Genomic DNA, 8,904 nt, shown 5'->3' with positions numbered 1-8,904 from the left:
CATATCCTGAACACATACCCCTACACATATCCTGGACCATCGACTTTTAGCCACAATTTTCTGCTCCACATCATTGCTGAAAAGTTGGATGAAAAATAGGTTAGAGCTGTAGGCAATTGTAGAGATGTGAAGTTTTTTGTTTGCTTCTTTTTGTAGGAACACTCATATAGCTTCCAACTTAATGCAACAAAAAGGCATGGGTGTAATTTCCACTACATGGACACAATTTAGTTTCTCACCCTGACCTTTAGATTCATTAAAAGTTAAAAAGCTACTAAACCAATACACCTTCAATAAATCAATCTCAAACTGATGCAGAAGACATCTCAAGTTTTATGCTCCCAGGGCTGATGTCACAGGGTTTTTCTTTTCTTTTCGCAATAACTATTTGGAAACTTGTGCTTATCTGCAATTTGGGAATCTCTCTCTCTTTTGTTAAGATATTGCCTCATGCCTAATTCAGGATTCACCTTCTCACTTTTTACATACAGTGTATTTTTAAAAAAATTACCATGCAACAATTCACCCAGCCCCCAAAATGTTAAAGCCTCTGATCTTAAATGTGACTTGCGACTAGAGATGGGTGAATCTGTATTTTTTGGTTTCTCATGTTTCCCAGTCTTAAGCTCAGCTCTCCACATTTCCACTTCAGCCTGTGATTTTTTTAAAAGCCCTCATGAAAATTCATCAGCATATTAGTGAATTGCTCCTAATATACACATTTGTATACAATTTTTGCAGTGCAGCTTCCTCTAAAATAATGAATCCGTGCATGCTGTTTTCTCTTATACATGCATTTGTATGGATGTTTTACTTCAGCATATACATTTTTATACCCATTATTTGGTTGGACAACTTTGTTGCAAAATTCAGAGACATGCGAGTTTTGGAGGATGCCTGTGTTTTGGCTCTCGTATTTTCAGAACATCCAAATCAGGCAGTTTAAACTTTAAGTGCAAACTGAATTGAGTTTCTCCACCATCTCTACTTGTGACTCCATAACCCTGAAGTAATTCCTTCTTGTTCCTCCTCAGTTTCACATTCCTATGCATTAGAAATTAGAATAAATTTATATTATGGGAAGCTTGCAGGCTTCCCATCGGTTTCTGGTTGTTCACTTTGTGGACAGTATGCTGGACTTCTTGGACCTTTGGCCTGACCCAGCAGGGTCCTTCTTAAGTTCTTATACCCTTGTAGTGGTGAGTGGGCTTGTGTGTTCCAATGAACCCTACGAGCGATGCCGTCAGGAGTCATGTACTCCCAGCAGGGTCACCCACAGCGGTAAGATCAAGGGAGAGGAACTAGACAAAAAATGATCCAAGAATGTCCTCAATGGCAGAACAGGCAGAGGACAACAATGTATAGGTTACAACGGCTGTGAAGGCGGATGTTAGGGTGACTTTTAGCACCTGCCAGAGCAGTGTGTTGCTCACCTCAATTCCCGAGTGGAAGTGCAAGCTGAGGAGAACCTGATTGAGCGCTGGAATTTCGGCCAGGTACCAAGTAACACACTCACACACACAACTTCTTGATCAAGAGTGGTCTCAGTCTTAATCAGGCACAACAGCCTGGCAAGAATGAAGACAACTTTTATTATTTATCGTGCCAATATATAGGTTTCAGGAGTAAAGCAGCAATAAACAAAATGTACCACAACATCAGTGACAACGTCAGAGATGAGTAGCAGGCCCCTGCTACATTTCAAAAAGACAGGACGTTCCTTCCTTGAATCTTTGGGGCCCTGAGTCATACATTGTGAGATAAGGGTAGGGATGAGGCGAGTAGCTGACGCCTCTGGGGGTCATAAACATGGGAACATATACCAAAGGAATACATGTGGTCCTGAGAGGCCCTCTTATCAATGAAACTACGAGATTCCGTTACTTAAGCCTCTGAGGGAGTGCCCAGAAGGAATTTAGAGAGAAATACAAAGCCTTAATTATACATGGAAGATACATGGGTGTAAATACACATCGCGTACTGCAAGAAATAAAACAAACAAGGGCAGCTCAGTTTATTACCTTCTCAAAACATTATTGTGGACTGGTGGGCACTTTCAGAGCTAAGTTCCTAGGAAATGAAATGAAACTTTAGAGCAGCTGTGCTTCCCCTCCCATTCCCTCAGAGTTCCATCGTGCTTTGCAACTTTGGTTCACAAAGCCTCATAAGCGCCTCCAAACTCAATGTGGGCCCAAAGAATTATTCCTAACACGGATGAAGGCTACAGCATATAAAGGACTTCCAATCATCGTGGTACCCATGCCATTGGATCAAAGCCTTTTTCTGTCAAGATTGTGTGTTGATCGTGGTGCGCTGATCTCCCCACATAAAACAAATTCACGCACAGGCATCTTCCATAACAAAAGTCCCATGGCGATCAGCGAATGACTATGAGGGCAGGACTGTGAAATCCAGAAGCCCCTAGTCATGAACTGGTACATTGGCAGTGGATATAGATTCAGATGGATCGTTTGTTAAAGACTTTATTTTGGAAGACAATCTTACTCGGTCATGAGTGATTGCCAAGAGAGAGAAGTGCAAATCCATTCTGCTGCACTTTCTTTTGTTAAAAAAAAATCCTGACTAAAACACATCAGAGTATAATTCTAACAATCATAGCTTATGACTGAATGGACATAAATAAATGCAGCATTATCACCCAGCCTACAACCTTTAGAACTTCATTAAATAGCTATCTTTTTCTTGTCCACCCATTTCCTGTTCCATAGTTTTACTGCATCATTAAAACTAACGTATGTATCACAGCATCAACAATGTGTGGTACAAAAATACAACTGATGGGGTCTTTACGCAATTGGGGGCAGGGTAAAAACTCTTTCAAAGCCCTCAGAAGCATTTCACCCCAATGCAAAAAGTTGCATCCTTCAATCACACCCTCCTCATGAAATCCCCATGATTGTATCAACTGCTGAAGATTAAAGAAACTCTGCACGCAGCAGACCTCAATTAAAAAGGAAGGTATGCTGTGCAACTCATAACAAAATGGCTACTCTGAGTGTTCTTTCAGGACTCTCCAGGGCAGTTTCCTTCTACACAACATCTCCTAAAGGTTCCTACTTCATTTATCAGTACTACAAATTCAAAGGAGCAACATTGTGTTAGCCTACTTTAGGGAAGGTGATCTGATCTTCACAGCCACATCAATTCTATGGGAAGCTCTATCCAAATTCAAAGTAGCCACATCAACTTAAAACCATAATGGCAAGCTGGCATAGACCAAGGGCTCCTCCAGAATGATTCTGTGTGCATATTCTACAACTTGTCATTGATAGAATGATAAAGGGGGCATTTTGCATTAAAATGGCTAAAACTGTTTTTAAAGAAAGTCTTAGGACCCCTTCAGGCTGGTGGGGTTATTTGGGGGGGGGTTGCAGGTGTATTCTGGAACATGTCATTGATGCAATATAGTGCATTAGTAATGGACTATCCACCCATCATTTTACTTTATTAGTTCTGCAATGCTTCCCCAGTGTCAATGCATCATTGCTGTCAGAAGGGGCACTCTTGTCCTGTAGCACAACAGAAGCACGATGAAAAGACCCTGGAGCATTTGTGGTATAAAAAGCTACAGGATTGCGGCAGGAAGTTACAAAACCTGGACTGATTGGAAACACAGCATTATGACCATTCCAAAACATTTGCAGATGCAGTCTTGAAAGTGGGATCACATATGACCACCCCGATACCATCGTAAGCAGAAATCTTCACAATAAAAAGCTTGTCTAAAATGGACCCACAGTAAACAAAAAGATCTTTCATGTTTCAGAACTGTAAAAACATTGACGCATCTTGTGTGTGAGTCTGTGTGTGTGTGTGGGGGGGGGTTATTCCAAAGTATGGGTGCCATCACAGAATATGCCATCTTCTTGATTGTTGCCAGATGAACATCTGTAAGTTGTGGCATGACTAGGAAAGCCTCTGAAGATTATTTCAATCTATATGTGAGATGGCATTCTCAAATACATTTTTCCTAAAGTTATGGAATGTTAGCATACAGCAGGCAAAAAACAAATATGCATTGTGAGGGTGCAAATCAGCCATTGATCCCTGTTGCATACTTGTAGTACCCCCATTCTCACAAGTGTCTCTTTCATCTGTGAAATGATGGACAGCATGTACTCCAGTGCTGATGATCCCAGAGATCAACAGTTGCTGAAGCTTGAAGCAGGCAAAAGCTACTACTCTGCTGAACATAGTCTGTCAAGTGCAAAGACTGCTGTACCCTCTCCATTCCCCCCTGTATCCAAAGAGGTTCTCAAACACATGCAGTTCACTGTCTAGACCCTAGACACAGGCCAAAAGATTCACAGTTCAAATCCTGGGGTCCCTGTCATAAATCAATATAAGATCCCGCTAGGGGTGTTTACTATTGTCAGCCTGCTGTCAGAAAGCCTGATCCACGTTTCAGCCATTTTGTGAAAAGGAGCCATTTTACGGTGTAGAAAATAAAAGGTCTAAATTCTCAGGAATAGAGCAGCACCAGCATATTATGACCTCAACTGCTGGGAAACAGCAAAGTAATGGGCACCCTGTTTCAAAATGGCACAGGATAGTACCAGTAATGGAAGGAGACTGAAGTCCTCATCAGAACACAAGGAACTGGTCGACGTAATATGACTGCTGTGTTCTCATTACATTGAAACAATAGGTATACAAATTAAAAGTGGAGTGGAGAGGATATGTACCATTTTTACACCAGGATTGCTCCTTTTGTGATACAAACATGAGTCTTTGTGGACATCACAATAAATAATCTCAGATATGGAGCCACCACCAACTTTGAACAGTAATAGTCATTTTTCCAGTATGGATCCAGAAGACATATGTCATGCATCATCCCATGCAATCAACATGAAAATGTTTTCATGATTTTTTATGCACCCAAACTGACAGGATTGCACATATGTAGTATACATCCTGAACCTTATCGAAGGGAATGGTTCATTCAGCATACAATGTGCACAACATTAAAGTCACTGCTAGGCCTAAACTTGCTTTACAGTATCAGCTACTAACTAGAACTATATTATATCAAGATAGCCACAACAAATTGAGCTAAACTCTAATTATCTACAGACTTTTCCAAGACATGTCAAAATATTTTGTGATGTAATTATGCAATTTAAATTTTAGAAGCTCTCTGCCATTTTAGGTTTGTATCAGTACCATCATCATCATAATCTCTTACCCACTTTTTACTGTAAGGTTCCATGTCAGGTTGCAACAATATAAAACTATAATATTGGAAACGATTGACAATCTTAATAATAAGATGGGTCCTAAAATATACATCAGGTGTCAAAGGCTGGGGTAAAGAGTCACATAAAAAGTGTGTCACTTAAAAAGGAACCATTCTTTCCATATCCTATGAACTATAAAAGATAGGTTATGATAACTCTTCCAAATAAGATTGGTTCATTGCTGTTGCTGGGGCAGGAGGAAACAACACAAAGAATAATTCGCTAATAGGCAAAAAAAAACACCTTTGCGGTTTAAGAATGTACCTATAGCCAACAGAAATTTATATCAAACTTTAAACAGCAGGGAAATTGGGCTGCTATAGTGAATGCATCAGGGGAGCAGGAGACCTGACCTCCTCTCTGAGATATTGCACTGCCCTACAATTTTGTAAAAATGCAAACACAATTTGGGTTGGTCTTTCACAGTCCAATCCACTTCCTGTGTAGCTTGGAACAATTTGGTAACATGGGCACCTGAACATATGGTGAGTGGTGCCCTTGGTTCAAAAGGGTTGGCAACCCCTGGCCTAGTATATGAACAGATCGTGTCTGTAGTCAATGTTTTGTGATCACTCTTCTTCTACCCACCCCATGCTTCATTGTCTGCATGGGAAGGTTCTGGATGCAAAATACTTTCATTTTGTTCCAAAGGAGATATCATTCTGAAAGCCTACAAGTTCAGCTGGGAAGCTCTAGGTGACAGCACTGCCAGCCATTGCTGATCATTCGTTTAGCTTTAGAATGATCAACAGTTATTTTAACATGCCTAGAATGACCATATTTTACACTGTACCACTCTTAAAATGAAAATGTACAGTTTGCATATTACTTTCAGTTAATGCTGGGACAATCTATTCTTTCTGAAAGGCACAAAAGCTAAGCTTCATCGTGAAAAATATGCAAAGAGATTGTGGTGGAAAGTCAAGAGATAAGCTAATAATTTTCTCCCTCTCATCAGTGCAGCAAATAATTTGCACTGCACAGCAACTTAAGGAACAAACAGGAACAGTAAAAAATAAACATGAATGTTAAGTCAACAGAGGCATTATTATGCAGGAATTTATGAATCTTTAAGGGCACCCACATGAAAATAAATGGCTCACTGTTCACGAGAGATAACTACTTTAGGCTCCATAGTTGATACTTCTAGCACTAGGAGAACTGCAAGAAATGTGTTAGATGACACATGGAATGAACTGAGGTTCTCTCTCCATATAATGTGAATTGCCAAAGGATTAGAAGTATCCATGGCTGATGGATCTTGCCATTCATCAGAAGCGCTTACGAGTCAAGTCATAAGCTTTTTGCAGCAGAACATAGATGGACAGCACATTTTTGCACCTCTGCAATCCCTTACCTTTTCACACGCCCTCTCCCGTGAATGCACACTTCAAGAAAGCACCAAAATTCCATCAGGAATCCTGGGATTTGTAGTGCAAATTCCCATTGACTGTTCAGGAATATTCTGCTGTTTTGCAAGCAACTCTCCAATTAGAAACTTTTTGCTTCTTTACTGGCTGTGTGTTTTAAGTGGAGGAAAGCAGCAGCTCAGGAAATGGCCTGACACCAGGAAAAGATTCAAGAAGCTTTACTGAAGAATGAAAATGAAATAAACCAAGGACACAATCCACAGGGAGGCACTCCATGGCAAACTACTTGAAACTAGCAGAAGTTGTTCCCTGCTCTTGTACACAGCTCCCATTTAGGGCTTGCACATCAGAACATCTCAATGGAAGATTCTCCAACTCTACAATAGGGATGACAGCTCATTGATGCAGTTTTGTTGGCATGTTTATCCTAGAGTTGAGCCCAAAATGTAGCAGGGATCATGTTTTATTAAGAAAGACTAACTCCTGCAAAATACTGTATACTCCACATTTTAACAATAATTTTGAAGGGCTGGGAAATGGGGTAAAAAAGTTTGTTCTATTCAAAGTAGATGGAGGCAGGAAGTTTACCCTCAGTCTCATATGGTTTCATGCTGTCACCACATAGACAAATCTGACTGATTACACAGTGCTGTGATGTAATCATGTTGGCTGCATGATCCCTCATTGGCTGGAACACACAATCAGCAAGAAATACAAATGTGTCAGAAATGTGTGTTCATACTTTGGTTCAGCCATATTTTACACATATCATCGTAGAGTACCCTTCCCCGATCCTCGAACACTCAACGCTTCATTCGGGAGAATACGGCACTCGCAGAGATCTGACGATGCTGAATTTCAGCATCGATGTCAGCTTTTACAGAGAGATGGCTGCCAAGATAAGAAAAGTGATCGACATTCTCCAGCGTCGCACCATTCAGCTGCCAACCTGGTGCCCTCCAGATGTTTTGGACTACAGCTCTCATCAATGAGCTGGGGCTAATGAACGCTGTAATCCAAAGTATCTGGTGGGCACCAAGTTGGGGAAGTCTGTTTCAGAAGTTATGCAAACTATTAGATCTGATGGCTGCAGGAATTATAAGTAGTCATTACGACTTATACAGAATTGCCAGCTTTCATTGAAGTTGCCTTCATCCTCTGCCAACATGAGGGAATCCATCAAGGGAAGCTTTCCCTGGCCAAAAGAGATGGGCCACATCCACACCAAGAACTATTTTACTGCTTTTACAGCCATGGCTTCCCCCAAAGAATCCTGGACACTGTAGTTTGTGCTGAGGGTTCTTAGGGGACGCCTCGCAGAGCTACAATTCCTAAAGTGGTTTAACAATAAATCCCTCTTCACAGGAAACTCTGGAAATTATAGCTCTGTGAGGGGGAATAGGGGTCTCCTAACAACTCTCAGAGCAATTTCTCAGTGGAAGAGGGCATGGCTGGGGTCTTGCCTATCAGCAAGAAATGAAAAGGGACCAAGTTGATGCTGCTCATGCCAGCGTTGCCCTTTCTGCAGCACAGAGGAATAATTTCACCCGAAATGAGTTTTTACAGGAAGATGGAATTAGATGTGATAGCTTGATTAAGCTCAATAACAAATTAGTTAGGATTGCATTTGTGCCAGGAATGCTAATTAGGCTCACCTGGGACTTTGGAGAATGATTCCAGGCATCCCTGGTGTCCTACCTGACATTTGAAAAATGAATAAAAAATGAGGCATAAATAACTACAGCAGAAGGCAATTAAATTTGAAATTTATGGCAAAAGAAAGTGCCATATTTCTTCACAGGTATATACCATAGAGAGAGTGAGAAAGACTTAAAATAGAATCCCCTTTTAAAATTATTATCAGGAAGTCTATGGGCTTCTTCATGCATTTGTCGCTTGATCTGTCAATGCATGATGACTGTACACTTGATGACCATCGACTGAATGAGGGACACGACTCTGAAGAGCATGACTTTTGAAATGCTATGAAGCAATGTGGAAATTCTCTCTGTGGTGTTAATGCCTCTGCTGCTGACAAAATTCACACATTGCAGTCATCCCCTGATACGCAAGCCATCCCTTGATGATGATGCCTTTCAGTAAGGGATGTGCATGTATTAATCAGATGAATGTGAAGGAAGGAAACGGATACTACCACCGAAGCCTCAGTGAATAGAGAACAGGAAAGGATCCAAGGGTGACCCTTTTTTTTCCCTATGTCCTGGCAGGGACCAGCTAAAAGAGTTGCTCTTCAGTAAACTGAGGAGGACACC

The sequence above is a fragment of the Rhineura floridana genome, chromosome 16 (assembly GCF_030035675.1).
Source record: "Rhineura floridana isolate rRhiFlo1 chromosome 16, rRhiFlo1.hap2, whole genome shotgun sequence".
Lineage (NCBI taxonomy): Eukaryota > Metazoa > Chordata > Lepidosauria > Squamata > Rhineuridae > Rhineura > Rhineura floridana.
Note: the sequence above shows the minus strand (reverse complement) of the source record.